This window comes from Neoarius graeffei, chromosome 13, assembly GCF_027579695.1.
Source record: "Neoarius graeffei isolate fNeoGra1 chromosome 13, fNeoGra1.pri, whole genome shotgun sequence".
In the NCBI taxonomy this organism is placed as follows: Eukaryota; Metazoa; Chordata; class Actinopteri; order Siluriformes; family Ariidae; genus Neoarius; species Neoarius graeffei.
In genome coordinates this window covers 80,778,863-80,796,383 of record NC_083581.1, presented here as the reverse complement: position 1 = coordinate 80,796,383, position 17,521 = coordinate 80,778,863, and positions in this window count along the sequence as shown.

Below are 17,521 nucleotides of genomic sequence, written 5' to 3'. Positions count from 1 at the left end.
GTGGTTTGATATTTTCAATTCCAAATAACAAAGGTTGTTTGAGGTGAAAATGAGGTTGGCAATAATTCCAACAAGTCTTGTAGCTCAAGAAATAATTCCCATGTTTGATCACCTTCTGGGGCGGCACGGTGGTGTAGTGGTTAGCGCTGTCGCCTCACAGCAAGAAGGTCCTGGGTTCGAGCCCCGTGGCCGGCGAGGGCCTTTCTGTGTGGAGTTTGCATGTTCTCCCCGTGTCTGCGTGGGTTTCCTCCGGGTGCTCCGGTTTCCCCCACAGTCCAAAGACATGCAGGTTAGGTTAACTGGTGACTCTAAATTGACCGTAGGTGTGAATGTGAGTGTGAATGGTTGTCTGTGTCTATGTGTCAGCCCTGTGATGACCTGGCGACTTGTCCAGGGTGTACCCTGCCTTTCGCCCGTAGTCAGCTGGGATAGGCTCCAGCTTGCCTGCGACCCTGTAGAACAGGATAAAGAGGCTAGAGATAATGAGATGAGATGAGATCACCTTCTGGAACACAGTGGCCAATGATGAGAGGAAGGAATTGCAAAAGACTCCAATTTTCATGTCAATTACCACCTGTACTCCTATTTCTTTGGAAAGGTCAATGGAACTTTCTGAGGATGGTTAGTTTTATCTGAAAATTTAAAAGGAAAGCATTGCATTTCATGATTAAGCTCTCATCTCATCTCATTATCTCTAGCCGCTTTATCCTGTTCTACAGGGTCGCAGGCAAGCTGGAGCCTATCCCAGCTGACTACGGGCGAAAGGCGGGGTACACCCTGGACAAGTTGCCAGGTCATCACAGGGCTGACACATAGACAACCATTCACACCTACAGTCAATTTAGAGTCACCAGTTAACCTAACCTGCATGTCTTTGGACTGTGGGGGAAACCGGAGCACCCAGAGGAAACCGACGCAGAGAACATGCAAACTCCACACAGAAAGGCCCTCGCTGGCCACAGGGCTCAAACCCGGACCTTCTTGCTGTGAGGCGACAGTACTAACCACTACACCACCGTGCCGCCCCACGATTAAGCTCTTCCAAAGTAAAATACTTATAAATAAAATCTTCAAGGCATAAACTTAGTTTTTTGGGTACAATGCCTTCCAGTACATCATGCAAGAAATCAGGTGGAAATCATGTGTGAAAACTTGTCAATATGTTTAGAGAACAGTTTAATTTAACACCATCAACACAATCAGATTAATTCTGTTTTAAACACATTTACAGCTTCATCAAACAACTCTGGTAACCTTAAAACAAAGTTCTCACTTCTAACATCACATGTATGTATGTCTTCATGACTAGCCAAACAAAACGTACAAAATTTCACCTTCTTTCAGCTGATCCCAATAGGGGTCGCCACAGCAGATCTGTTCCACATGTTTGATTTGGCATAAGATTTTACATTGGATGCCCTTCCCAAAGCAACCCTCCCCAATCTGACCAGGCTTATATATATATATATATATATATATATATATATATATATATATATATATATATACAACCCTGATTCCAAAAAAGTTAGTACAAATTGTAAATAAAAACGGAATGCAATAATTTGCAAATCTCAAAAACTGATAATATTGTATTCACAATAGAACATAGACAACATATCAAATGTCGAAAGTGAGACATTTTGAAATTTCATGCCAAATATTGGCTCATTTGAAATTTCATGACAGCAACACATCTCAAAAAAGTTGGGACAGGGGCAATAAGAAGCTGGAAAAGTTAAAGGTACAAAAAAGGAACAGCTGGAGGACCAAATTGCAGCTCATTAGGTCAATTGGCAATAGGTCATTAACATGACTGGGTATAAAAAGAGCATCTTGGAGTGGCAGCGGCTCTCAGAAGTAAAGATGGGAAGAGGATCACCAATCCCCCTAATTCTGCGCCGACAAATAGTGGAGCAATATCAGAAAGGAGTTCGACAGTGTAAAATTGCAAAGAGTTTGAACATATCATCATCTACAGTGCATAATATTATCAAAAGATTCAGAGAATCTGGAAGAATCTCTGTGCGTAAGGGTCAAGGCCGGAAAACCATACTGGGTGCCCGTGATCTTTGGGCCCTTAGACGGCACTGCATCACATACAGGCATGCTTCTGTATTGGAAATCACAAAATGGGCTCAGGAATATTTCCAGAGAACATTATCTGTGAACACAATTCACCGTGCCATCCGCCGTTGCCAGCTATTTTTTTTTTTTTATTTCTCCTTTATTTTACAAGGAATGTCCCTTTGAGATACATTATCTCTTCTTCCAGGGAGTCCTGCCCAAGGTGGCAGCAGTTAAGATAACAAAAAATTACAACATATAGACGATAGAACACAAACACATAGACCATAAACACATACAGTAGACATGCAATACACATACAGATATTATAAAAGAGTGGAAATAAAATAAACACAGACCAACAGGTTACACAAAAAACATTTCAGAAAAGAGACAAAAGAAGGAAAAAATATATATATATATATATATATATATATATATATATATATATATATATATATATATATATACACACTAAAAAGAAATTATGAAAAACACTGACACTGTTGTAAAAGAACTGAATTTAAAAGATTTTTAAAAACATTTAGGGAGGGTATAGAGTCCAGCTTTAAAATATTTTGTAATGAGTTCCATTCAATTGGAGCATGTGAGGAAAAGGCAGATTTGCCAAGCTCTGTCCGTGTTATTGGAGATTGAAGGAGGAGTTTTACTGATGAGCGTGTACTTTAAGTATTAGTGCGGTGTGACAATAAATTACAAATGTACTGAGGAAGTTTACCCATTAAAGCCTTTGCAATGAATACAAGGCTGTGAAATTTCCTTCTAAGATGTAATGAAGTCCACCGCACCATACCATACAAATCACAGTGATGAGTTCTTGCTGCAGCACCAGTTACAAACCTCGAAGCAGAATGATAAACAACATCTAGTTTTTTCAGATAAGATGATGAAGCATGCATGTATACTATATCTCCATAATCTAACACTGGCAGAAAAGTGCTCAGTACTAATCTTTTTCTAGCAGTAAAAGGGAAACATTTTTTTAAACGGTAATAAAAACCTAATTTAGGACGAAGTTTTTTCAGTATACTCTCTATATGAACTCCAAATGATAACTTGTCATCAAGCCAGAGTCCAAGATATTTATAAGAGGTCACCCTTTCAAGTTGAGTGTCGTCTAGTGTTGAAAGAGTATACTCAGAAGAAGAGCGTGCACGATCAAAAATCATGAACTTAGTTCTTTTAGCATTTAACACAAGTTTTAATTTGACAAGTTTCAACTGTAAGGAATTGAATGCATGTTGTAAAGAATCTACTGCTATTTTTAATGATGAGGCAGATGTATAAAGAATTGTATCATCCGCATAAAGGTGGGTTTTTGCTGGGTCTAAACCCATGCACATATCATTTATATAGATAGAAAACAAGATGGGTCCCAAGATTGACCCCTGGGGCACACCTGTTTTGACTGTAAGTAAAGTAGATTTACATTCTCCTATTGCAATACATTGAGTTCTTCCAGTTAAATAATTGGAGAACCAGTTTAAAACAGTGTTACTGAAGCCTATAGCCTGTAATCTATACAGAAGAAGACCATGGTCAACAGTATCAAATGCTTTTGTTAAATCTATAAATAGTGCAGCACATGATTTTTTGTTGTCCAGAGCAGTAATTATATCATTTGTAACTGACATTACTGCCGTTATTGTACTATGACTCTGTCTAAAACCAGACTGATTGGGGGACAAAATATTATTATCAGACAAGAAAGTTTTAACTTGTTCGTTTACAATGGATTCAAATAATTTAGCAGTAACAGACAGCCTGGAGATAGAACGGTAATTGTCCAAACAGGAAGGATCACCTCCTTTTAATAATGGAAGAACAAATGCTGACTTCCAGGAGTTTGGAATTTCCCCACTGCATAAACTAAGGTTAAAGATAGTTGCAATAAACCCAGCAATTAAGCCTGCAGCCATCTTTAAAAAGTAAGGCTCAATCCGATCTGGCCCGGCAGATTTCTTACAATCCAGGTTCAACAAGGCTTTGTGCACCTGGACAGTGGAAATGAGTGAGAAATTAAAGGTTACATGACTATTGACAGTGGAGATTTGACAGTCCCCATAAGTTCCAGTGAGATTAACTGGGCCTGTACACCAGCATCAACGAAATGTTCATTAAAAGCATCTACTATGTTTTGTTCACCCTTTACATCATTTTGATTGATTTTAGACACTCGGGTAGAGTGGGTGGTGCCATATCACCAGCAGTTGATTTAACCAGTTTCCAAAATTTTTTAGGATGATTCAAATTCTTATCTATTAGATGAAGGTAATATTCGCTTTTTGCATTTTTTATCAGTCTAGTACACTTGTTTCTCAGTGCTCTGTAATCTTCCCAGTGTTTAGTCTCATTACTTATTTTAGCTTTAACCCAGGCAGTGTCTCTTTCCCTGATAATATCTGCTATAGCATTATTGAACCATGGGTTATCTTTACCACTTATTCTAAACTTTCTCATAGGTGCATGCTTATTAATTAAGGACAGAAAAGTGTTTTTAAAAAAGTTCCAAGCACATTCAACATCCACCATTTCATAAACAAGATTTAAGTCACTATGAAATACATCATGAAGGAAGGCTTGCTCATCAAAACATTTATAATTCCTTTTAAAAATAAACCGTGACTTGGTTTTAGGAACTTTACAGCTTCTTACACATGCTACTGTACAATGATCACTTATATCATTACAAAATATTCCAACAGCAGAATATTTATGTGGCGCATTTGTAAGAATGATGTCCAAAAGAGTGGACTTGTCCATACGCTTTGGGTTAAGCCGTGTCTGAGATTGTATCAGCTATGTAAGATGTGCAACGTCGCAGATGTCCTTGAGTGCATTGGAAGATGGTGACAGCCAGTCCCAATTTAAATCCCCCAAGAGAATAAGTTCGCTGTCAGACAAGTTTTTTAAAGTGTCCAGGAGAAGAGTAGAGAACTCAGGTAAGGCTGACGGTGGGCGATAACAGCCTACTACCACCAGCTCAGCGCCGCTGGGGAGATTTAATTTTAAGGCTGCTAATTCAAAGGATTTTGGTTTGCTGAGTGATTTGATGAGGGAACAGTTCAAGGTGTTTTTGACAAAAATTGCAACCCCCCCTCCTTTACTTACATGATCTGATCTAAAAACATTATATCCCCCGATGTGTATCATATCATTCTCTATAGTTCAAAGAAGAAGCCGTATCCAAACATGATCCAGAAGCGCAGATGTCTTCTCTGGGCCAAGGCTCATTTAAAATGGACTGTGGCAAAGTGGAAAACTGTTCTGTGGTCAGACGAATCGAAATGTGAAGTTCTTTATGGAAATCAGGGACGCCGTGTCATTTGGACTAAAGAGGAGAAGGACGACCCAAGTTGTTATCAGCGCTCAGTTCAGAAGCCTGCATCTCTGATGGTATGGGGTTGCATTAGTGCGTGTGGCATGGGCAGCTTACACATCTGGAAAGACACCATTAATGCTGAAAGGTATATCCAGGTTCTAGAGCAACATATGCTCCCATCCAGACGACGTCTCTGTCAGGGAAGACTTTGCATTTTCCAACATCTCATCTCATCTCATTATCTCTAGCCGCTTTATCCTGTTCTACAGGGTCGCTGGCAAGCTGGAGCCTATCCCAGCTGACTACGGGCGAAAGGCAGGGTACACCCTGGACAAGTCGCCAGGTCATCACAGGGCTGACACATGGACACAGACACCATTCACACTCACATTCACACCTACGGTCAATTTAGAGTCACCAGTTAACCTAACCTGCATGTCTTTGGACTGTGGGGGAAACCGGAGCACCCGGAGGAAACCCATGCGGACACAGGGAGAACATGCAAACTCCACACAGAAAGGCCCTCGCCGGCCACGGGGATCGAACCTGGACCTTCTTGCTGTGAGGCGACAGCGCTAAACACTGCACCACCGTGCCGCCCCATTTTCCAACATGACAATGCCAAACCACATACTGCAGCAATTACAGCATCATGGCTGCGTAGAAGAAGGGTCCGGGTACTGAACTGGCCAGCCTGCAGTCCAGATCTTTCACCCATAGAAAACATTTGGCGCATCATAAAACGGAAGATACGACAAAAAAGACCTAAGACAGTTGAGCAACTAGAATCCTACATTAGACAAGAATGGGTTAACATTCCTATCCCTAAACTTCAGCAACTTATCTCCTCAGTCCCCAGACATTTACAGACTGTTGTAAAGAGAAAAGGGGATGTCTCACAGTGGTAAACATGGCCTTGTCCCAACTTTTTTGAGATGCGTTGTTGTCATGAAATTTAAAATCACCTAATTTTTCTCTTTAAATGATACATTTTCTCAGTTTAAACATTTGATATGTCATCTATGTTCTATTCTGAATAAAATATGGAATTTTGAAACTTCCGCATCATTGCATTCCGTTTTTATTTACAATTTGTACTTTGTCCCAACTTTTTTGGAATCGGGGTTGTATATATATATATATATATATATATATATATATAATTATTATTATTATTATTTTGGTTGCTCCCGATTAGGGGTCGCCACAGTGGATCTTTTGTCTCCATTGCTCCCTGTCTTCTGCATCCTTCTCTACCACACCTGCCACTTTCATGTCCTCTCTCACCACAGCCATGTATCTCCTCTTTGGCCTTCCTCGTTTTCATGTGCCTGGCAGCTCCATCCTCAATATTCTCCTTCCAACATGCTCTGCAACTCTTCTCAGGATGTGCCCATATCATCTCAGTCTCATCGCTCTTAGCTTAATTCCCAAGCTCACGACATGTGCCGTCCCTCTGATGTGCTCGTTCCTTATCCTGTATAAGCCTTGTCACTCCCATCGCAAACCTTAACATCCTCAACTCCGCCACCTCCAACTTTGCCTCCTGTCTCTTCGTTAAGGGTACAGTCTCCAATCCATACATCACAGCTGGTCTCACTACTGTCTTATACATCTTACCTTTGACTTTTGCTGGGACTTTCCTATCACAAATGACTCCCAAAATCCTTCTCCAACTGCTCCACCCTGCCTGCACTCTCTTTCTCACCTCACTACCACAGCCCCCATTTTCCTGCACAGTTGACCCCAGGTACTTGAATTCACCAACTTTCTTTCCATCTACTTCTTGCGTCTTCACTACACTCTCATCCCCATTCTCATTGATGCACATGTATTTTGTTTTGCTACTGCTCACCTTCATTCCTCTTCGTTCGAATGTATACCTCCATCTCTCTAAACCCAACTCAACCTCCTTTCTACTTTCACTGCATATCACAATATCATCTGCAAACATCATGTTCCATGGTGACTCTTGCCTCACTTCGTCCGTCAAGCTATCCATCACTATGGCAAACAAGAAAGGACTCAAAGCAGATCCTTGATGGAGTCCCACCTTCACCTTGAACCATTCAGTCGTTCCAACTGCACACCTCACTGCTGTTTCACTGTTCTTATACAGTGGGGCAAAAAAGTATTTAGTCAGCCACCAATTGTGCAAGTTATCCCACTTAAAAAGATGAGAGAGGCCTGTAATTTTCATCATAGGTACACTTCAACTATGAGAGACAGAATGGGGGGAAAGAATCCAGGAAATCACATTGTAGGATTTTTAATGAATTAATTGGTAAATTCCTCAGTAAAATAAGTATTTGGTCACCTACAAACAAGCAAGATTTCTGGCTCTCACAGACCTGTAACAACTTCTTTAAGAGGCTCCTCTGTCCTCCACTCATTGCCTGTATTAATGGCACCTGTTTGAACTCGTTATCAGTATAAAAGACACCTGTCCACAACCTCAAACAGTCACACTCCAAACTCCACTATGGCCAAGACCAAAGAGTTGGCAAAGGACACCAGAAACAAAATTGTAGACCTGTACTAGGCTAGGAAGACTGAATCTGCAATAGGTAAGCAGCTTGGTGTGAAGAAATCAACTGTGGGAGCAATTATTAGAAAATGGAAGCCATACAAGACCACTGATAATCTCCCTCAATCTGGGGCTCCACGCAAGATCTCACCCCATGGGGTCAAAATGATCACAAGAACGGTGAGCAAAAATCCCAGAACCACACGGGTGGGACTCGTAAGAAGCATTTCAAGGTCCTGGAGTGGCCTAGCCAGTCTCCAGATCTTAACCCCATAGAAAATCTTTGGAGGGAGTTGAATGTCTGTGTTGCCCAGCGACAGCCCCAAAACATCACTGCTCTAGAGGAGATCTGCATGGAGGAATGGGCCAAAATACCAGCAACAGTGTGTGAAAACCTTGTGAAGACTTACAGAAAACGTTTGACCTCTGTCATTGCCAACAAAGGGTATATAACAAAGTATTGAGATGAACTTTTGTTATTGACCAAATACTTATTTTCCACCATAATTTGCAAATAAATTCTTTAAAAATCAGGCAATGTGATTTTCTGGATTTTTTTTTTCTCATTTTGTCTCTCATAGTTAAGGTATACCTATGATGAAAATTACAGGCCTCTCTCATCTTTTTAAGTGGGAGAACTTGCACAACTGGTGACTGACTAAATACTTTTTTTGCCCCACTGTACGGGTACCTGTCTTGTACCACTATAATATAATTCTCATTCGCTCCACACTTTCTCATACAATACCATAACTCATCTCTCGGCACTCTATCGTATGCCTTCTCCAGGTCTACAAACACACAATGCAGCTTTCTCTGGCCTTCTCTGTACTTCTCCATTAACATTCTTAAAGCAAATTTGCATCCGACGTGCTCTTTCTTGGCATAAACCCGTACTGCTGTTCACAGATTGCTACCTCTCTTCTCAATCTCGCCTCCAATACCCTTTCCCATAGCTTCATGGTGTGGCTTATCAATTTTATCCCTCTATAACTACTGCAGCTCTGTATATCTCCCTTATTCTTGTATATTGGGGCTAGCACACTCTCCATTCATTTGGCATTTTCTCATTCTCTAGGATGTTATTAAACAATATTGTTAGGAACTCCACAGCCGTCTCACCCAAACATCTCCAAACCTCAATCAGGATACCATCTGGTCCGACTGCTTTCCCAGTCTTCATTCTTTTCATGGCTGCCCTCACCTCATCCTTACTAACCAACTCTGCTTCCTGATTTGCTGTCTCCAATGAATCTGACCTTTTCTCTCTTGGATTCTCCTCATTTAATAAATCCTCAAAGTACTCTTTCCACCTTCTTAATACACTCTCTTTGTTTGTCAGCACATTTCCATTGACATCTTTCATCACTCTTACCTGCTGTACACCCTTCGCTTCCCTGTTTCTCTGCCTAGCTAATCTATACAGGTCTTTCTCTCCTTCTTTGGTCTCCAGTCTTTCATACAACTTCTGGTATGCATCTGCTTTTGCCATCGCTACCACTCTTTTTGCCTTCTGTTTCATCTCTCTGTATAATCACCTGTTTTCCTCATCTCTCTGATTGTCCCAATTCTTCTTTGCTAGCCTCTTCTCTTTTATAATTTCCTGCACTTCTTTGTTCCACCATCATGTCTCCTTGTCTTCCTTCCTCCTTCCCAATGACCACCCTAGCACCTTCCTTGCTGCCTCTCTTACTAGTATAGCAGTAGTATCTATAATCTTCTGGCAGACTTCCATTACCTTCTGGCAGACTTCCATGACCACTCAATGCTCGTCTCATTTCTTCCATAAACTCCTTCTGATGTTCAACCTCTTTTAGTTTCCACCACTTAATATTTGGCTCCACTATTTCATGCTTCCTCTTTTTCACTTTCAAGCTCATCCTGCACACGACCACTTGATGTTGTCTAGCTACACTCTCCCCTGCCATCACTTTACAGTCTCCAATCTCCTTCAGGTTACCCCTTCTGCAGAGTATGTAGTCCACCTGTGTAGATCTTCCTCAACTCTTAAACGTGACCCCATGCTGCTCTTTCTTCTCGAAGTATGTATTGACTATGGCCAAATTCATCCTCTTTGAAAAATCAACCACCATTTGCCCTTCCACATTTTTCTCTTTTACACCATATCTGCCCATCACGTCCTCATCTCCTCTGTTTCCCTCGCCAACATGTCCATTGAAAATCTGCTCAGACACCAGGTGAGTCACTTGCCCTCTTCTGCTTATAAAGCACCGCAGAGCATTGATACAGGAATCCGTCTCCAAAGAAGCTGCAATTTCAAGATGGACAGCTCTGCTGGCTAGGGTAAATATGGCTCCATACTGCTTGCAGGTTCCCCTTCCTTTCCTCACTTCCACAGGACCAAAATAGTCCACTCCCGTGTTGGTAAATGGGGGTAGATCTGGCTGAATTCTCACCTCTGGAAGATCAGCCATCTTTTGTTCCAGAAGACGTCCATTATAACGTCTACAGAAGCTGCACCCAGCAATCATTTTCCTTACTGCTGCATTCGCCTTGGTAATCCAAAATTTCTTCCTCACTGATGACAATGTGTGTGCACGCCCTGCATGGCCCAGACTCTGATGAACATATTTAAGGATGAGCATTGAGATGTGTTGCTCTTTGGAGAGGATCATGGGATGTTTGGCCTCTTCAGGCATCACTCCTCTACTCAGCCTGCCTCCAACCCTCAACAGTCCATCAACCAGGACAAGGTCCAGCTTATATATTGGACTCCGGCGATTCACTGCTGCCTTCTTAGAGGACAATGCAGAAATCTCCTCCTTGAATTGCTGCTGCTGGCAATAGGTAATCACTGCCACCTCTGCTTCTGACAGATCATCTATAGTCAGGGTTTTACTCCTTGGTGTCACAATGAACCTTTCCACATACCCCTTTAGCCCTTTTCTCCAGCAAGCCTTCTCCAACAACATGGCCTTCAAACAGAGAAACCAAGCGGCTATCCTCTTGAGCTTCCTCCAGTCAGAGAAATACCTGATGAGCTGGTCAGTGGGCTTGACTAAGTCACACACATTGATGGCATTGGTAGCAACCTCTCTTCTCACCTCTTGGTCATTGGGATTCAAGGAAACATCCAGGGTAGTATTAGGCCAGTCCTCTTCCTACTTCCAAATAAATGTAGGACCTTCCCAGCACCTACTGGTCTGTAAAAAGCCTGCAATCTTCAATCCCCTTGATGCGTCATCCACAGGATTGTCCTTGGAGCAAACGTGCCTCCATTGCCCGGGTTCTGATGCCCCTCGGATGGTTGAGATTCTATTAGCCATGAATGTGTGGAATCGTTTATCCTCATTCTTGATGTACTTTAAAACTGAAGTACTGTCTGTCCAAAAGACAGAATCTTCCAACCTGAACTTCAGCTCCACCTTTAGCATTGAGTCCACCCATACAGCAAGGACAGCTGCCGTCAACTCAGGCTGTGGAATGGTTATGGCCTTCAGTGGTGTAACTCCAGCCTTGCTGAGCAGGAAGAAGACCTGGACGTGACATTGCTGATTCAACATCCTCAAGTACGTCACAGTTCCATATCCAACTTCACTAGCATCAGCAAAATGATGTAATTGGGCTTGAGCAACTACACTGAAGTCCACTGGCTTGACACATCTGGGTACTTCAAATGCATTAAGCTGGTCCAAGTCTTCCAACCATGCTTTCCACTGGCTTAAGATGTCAGGTGGCAAGGAATCATCCCATGCACAACCTCTTCTGCATAATTCCTGCTGCATCATTTTTGCAGACAGTGTCACTGATGCCAGTAATCCCAGGGGATCATATACTGAGCAAATGGTTGACAACATACCACATCTGGTAAGGGCCTGTTGCTTCATCTTGATCTTGAATCTGAAGGAGTCAGTTTCCACACACCATAGTAGACCCAGAGCTCTCTCTACTGGCAGCTTATCTCGATCTAGATCCAAATCTTTTACATCCTTAGCCCTTCACTCTGTTGCAATGGCCTGCAAGACAGCACGGCTGTTGTTAATCCACTTCTCCAAGACAAAACCTCCCTCTTGGCACAGTACAGTTAGGTCTTGGATCATCTGGATAGCCTCCTCCTCAGTGGCTGAGTTCTTCAACAAATCATTCACATAAAAATTTTGCTTGACAGCTTGACATACATGGGCAGCAAACTCAGACTAATGATTGTCAGCGCTTTTCCTCAGCATGTAGCTTGCACAACTTGGAGAAGAAACAGCACCAAACAAGTGCACGGGCATTCTGAACTCCACCAGGTCCTGAGTGACATCTCCATTTGGCCACCACAGAAAATGGAGGAAGTCACGGTCTTCTTCTGCAACTTTCACCTGGTGGAACATAGCCTGTATGTCACCCATGAATGCCACAGGTTCCTCCCTGAAGCAAAGCAGGACTCCAAGCAGTGAGCTGGTAAGATTAGGTCCCTGAAGCAACTCCTTATTCAAGGACGCTCCTTGAAACGTGGCTCCACAATCAAACACAACCCGAAGGGTTCCTTTCCTTGGGTGGTGAACTGCATGGTGGGGGATGTACCACGCTCTACCAGGCTCACCTTGAAGCTTCTGCTGGGACACAGGCTCTGCATAAATATTAGCAATAAGGCCATTCACATACACTGCATACTCCTGGTGCAAGCTTTCATTATTCAAGAGCCTTCTTCTTAAGCCCTGCATCCTTTGCTTCACCACCACAAAGTTATTGGGCAAAGAAACATCCTTTCTCTTGAAGGGTAACTTTAAGCAGTACCTTCCATCCTGCAGCACTGCTGAATGCTCCATGATCTCCATAAATCTGATGTCATCCTGAGACATTTCCCTTTCCTCTACAGCCTTCTCCCTGAAGTCATGATTGTATTGATTGGCAAGCATTTCTTCTATCCTTTGCAAAGAGATGCAGTTCATTGTGGCAGAGGATAATGGTGCATCACTGTTTCCACTCAGTGGGCCATTGACCACCCATCCCAACACTGTCCTAATGGCATATGGACCATTCTGGCAGCTGTTGATGACCTCCCAGGGTTCTAATACCTTGGCCGCATTAGTTCCTATTAAGAGGTCAACATTTGCCTTCACACTTGGGATGCGCACCTTGGACAGATAAGGCCACCTAGCAATACCTAGCCATTTTTTTTATACATGTTTGAAATAAATAAATTCAAATTCAAAATATCCTCGGATGTTATAATTTTGCTCACGGTGACTGGCATTTCTTTCTGTGTAAATACTTCAGGAAGGGCATAGAAGTTATTGCCATCCAGATCAGCCACCTCTAGACCTGACAGGGAGCATCCTGAAATGACCTTTTCTTGCCCCATTGTCTGCAACAGGAAGCCAGTTCTTTTGCCTGTGACATTCAGCGTCCGCATAAGATGTTTGGAGCAGAATGTGGCCAAACTTCCAGGATCCAGAAAAGCGCAAGTTGTAATAACGTGGCTTCCCTTCGTGGACTTCACCTTTACAGGAAGGATGGATAGCACACACTGGTCCTTACCGGCCCCTGTATGTCCACATGTTTGAAGCGAGGACTGCTGCTGGCCAGGTGAGGCTCGTAGCTGTTCTTGCGGCAGTTGCCTTTTAATGTGTAGCACAGTAGGATGAGATTGTCCACAGATTTTACATGCTAAGCGCCTCTCACAGTCCCTGCTCATGTGACCGATGCGTAGACATGCAAAAACAAACTCCCTTTTGCCTCAGGAAGAAAATCTTCTCCTTATGCTTCTTTCCTTTAAACTGCTTGCACTCCTCCATGGGGTGATGACAATGGCAGCACAGGCACTTCACTTCCTCAGCATTTTCTCTGTCCAATAGGCCTAGTTGCTCCTTTCCATCCTCAGACACATCCTTGGAAGTCACAGCAGTAGCAACAATGTAACCCTTTACATGGCTCCTGGGCTGCAATTTAAATCTTGATGTAGGCCTTGGTGCAGAGGTTCCTGCAGGTGAATCCTGTATGTCGCCAAACAGAGGATCAGAGAGAATTTTGACACAGCGTTCAATAAACAGAACCAAATCACTGATATGGGCTCTATCATGAGTCCTTACCATGATGTCATGAGCTATAGTTCTCCATTGCTCTCGCATTTTAAATGGTAGCTTTGAGATAATGATCCTCATGTTTACAGGCATGTCCAGTTCCTGCACGTATTGAAGCTCTCCCATTACATTGCAGCAGCCACGTAAAAACAGGGAATAAGCTTGCAATGCTTTCACATCCTCGGACTTAACTGCTTGCCAGGCCAAAGCCTTCTTCATGTAAGCTGTTGCAACTTTGTATAGATTGCCAAAGTGTTCCTGTTAGGTTTATATAAGTATTAATTCTTGGCCAAGAATTCAGCAAAATTATTCTGTGTCAAAATTATATTAGTTGAAACGACCTTAGGTCCAGCTGGACATTGTTTGGGAACATTTTGTTTATGAAATGTGTATTTTGAACAGAGAAGTGTCTGAAGGTCTGTTTTGGTGTCAGATCGACTCACACACACCCTGAAATGGTAGAATTAAAGTTCATGTTTATGTTAATCCATTCAGTTGAAACTTAGGTCATAGCTTCATAAAAGCTATGAAATATACTGAAATATATTGAAATATACTATGGTAGTGATTTGGATCCCGTAATTAATGAATGCATTCCGTGATTAATGTTAGTTTTATAGTTTTAGATTAGTTTCATAATGACATTATAATTATAGTTAAGATCTTATGATTCTAAGGGTTTTTAGTTTAAAAGCATTAACCTAATTTAGTTATGAGTTTAATCCTGTTAGTTGTTTAATTGTTCTCTCTCTTTCAGACATATTCTCATTGTTCTTGTGGTTAAGTTGTTCTTATTTTTAATGTTTATTTTCTTATAACATTCTTTGTTTTAGCATTGTTTTAGACATATTGTTATTTGTTATTTTGCTTATGTTGATGAAATCAAGATGTAATTTACTGACTTAACACACATTTATGTGTTAAGGAGTTATGTTAAATTATTAGATCCTTTCTGTGCAAACGTGTCTTTGACCTTCTCTGAATAGACTCCGTAGACTAGACATTCTGTGTTTAGACATTCCATGCTGATATCTATCTGTACCTTACTGTCATCAGAAATGTTTTTATATTATGATTGATTCAAGATCATTACACACTTCCACATAGACACACACCCATTACACACACACACACATGAAGACAAAACATAAACACAGAAACACTATAAGACGTTTCCAAAGATGTTTTCATTTTGATGAAGTGACTGTGCGAATAAACTGGCATGTGAACAACTCAGGTGTTCCCTTGTCTGTTTCTCTCGTTCTATCATTCGTCCCTGATCCGAGGGGGCTCACGAAGGAATCTCGGGGTCTCTTTCTGGGTGAACCCCAACAGTTCCTGCAGAAGACCCTTTGCCACTGTGTAGCCATGGCCAGTCACCTTGTGGCTGTCCTCTGGTAAACTGCTCTAAATAATAAAGACAGTCTACACTTTCAGCTTTGCTTTCCACACCTTGTTCAAAGGCTTTAATGAACGGTCTGAACTGGAGAGGGTCCCTGTCAAATACAGGAATCTCTCTTGACGGCAGAGACGATGTATGATGTTGTCAGACCAGGGTAGCAGTGATGTCATTTTGCCTTTGCATAATGGCCAGTAGGTCTGGGGAGTGAGTTCCTTTGGCTGGATGGTCTGTCAAAGGCGTTTGCTGTCCATGTTGTTGCATGGTTGTCAACCGCTGCTGATTGTCCAATGGTGCTAATGTCCCATAAGGTAACTCAGCAGGGTTGTACTGATGCTTAGCGGTATCCCTGCACCACAGGTCTGTTTGCCTTTTAAGCACATCTGGTGACAGTGGGTTGTTAGGTGGTAATGGTCCTTTGGCAGAGACATGTTGTGTTAGCTTTGACAATCCAGGTTGAAATTCCTTTGAATTAGGATTTAAGACACCTATTGATTCCATTTTCCTTTTTTCCCTTTCCACATAGGAATTCATGCCATTGGAGGGTGCTGCTGAACAACTTCTTTGATCAGAGGCCTGTAACACAGCCAACTTGGTGGCAGAGGCAGCCAACTCTGCATCCACATCAAGCTGCTCCCTTCTCCTTCTTAATTGTTGTTCCTGCTCCTCCAGGGCATGTTTCTCCTTTAAAGCTGCAGCTCTAGCAACAAGTGCAGCTCTCTCGGCCTCTGCCTTTATCCTAGCTAAGGACGTGGTGGATCTCCCACTGCTACCACTTTTATGTGACCGTCTGCTAGCAATATTAGACACACTGTCATTTTCATTGACACCATCCCCACACTCACCATTTTCATTTACAGCTTTAAAACCCACATTTGCTTTACCATGATCATTTGCATTTAAACCAACATCAAACATTTCAGGTGAAACAATTAACAAATCAACATTACCAACATTACCAACTTTTGTTTCAGAAATGACCTCATTGTTAGATATCATCTTTGCTTTAAACCAAATTTCATGTTTTTCCTTTTCATCAACAGGCAATAAACTCAACAAAGACTCATGAATACGTTTTGCATCATTACATGTTTCTATCAGTTCCTTCAGAGCAATTTGTAACTGTGGTTTGTCATTTTTTTAAACTTTGCATAGATTGTCTAATAATGCTGGCTTTGTCCAACTTAGACTTTCTGTCCATTTGCAACGTAACTAATTTACCAGCAAGTGCTTCAGCACGTTTAGACTGCTGGTGATCAACACCGCTCGTTTTACCAGAGGTTTGCATTGCAGTCTGTCCAATCGTGCTTGTATTGCACATCTCCATGAAACAGTCAATCGAACAGTTCGCTGTAAAGTCAGTCACACAAAGTTTGCAAATTCTCCACAGTCAGTCTGCCGGCATTTAACACATATGTTTGTTTTTGTTTTTCTTTTATACCCGGGTATGTGTGCACACAATTTAAATGGCCATTAAAGATTGTAGCACTACAAATACCTCTTTCATTGGGCGCCATGCAGTCATTGGATGGTCCCTTGTACTCCTAGGCCTGATTTCAGTATCAAGCCAGAAACTCCTCATCACCAGTAAGCCCACATAAACATCCAAACAATAATCCACAAGAAAACATACGGCTCTTGGCTGGTCCTAATTCCATGCATGCCAAAGACTCCGACTTTGTAACTAAAGTCCGAACTGGTGCGGGTTTTTGACTAATATTAAAGGAGTTCGGTCTAACACTGAACTACTGAGGCGCCTGACCTTGGGTATGGCCTGGCCGATGCGCTAGATGTTAACAATGCTACGCTCACTTGACTTACTGTGTAGTAAACAAATGCAGGTAGGCAAATCTTGACATTGAATATAAAAGTGGTCCATTTATTCCATCATGCACAAATTGTCCATAGCAGTTCCACAATAGTAACAATAGCAAGCGTCCGCAGTAGCGAGTGTTAGCGTAAGTGGTCAAAAACCCTTTGCCCCTTCTGGGTCAAACACCTGCCAACAACATTATGTTTGCTACTTATATACGTGAAACAAGTGCAGACATACGCCACCCAGTGTGCCACAGAAAAATTACAACAATAAACACACAGCAACATTTGGCTCCTACAATATATATATATATATATATATATATATATATATATATATA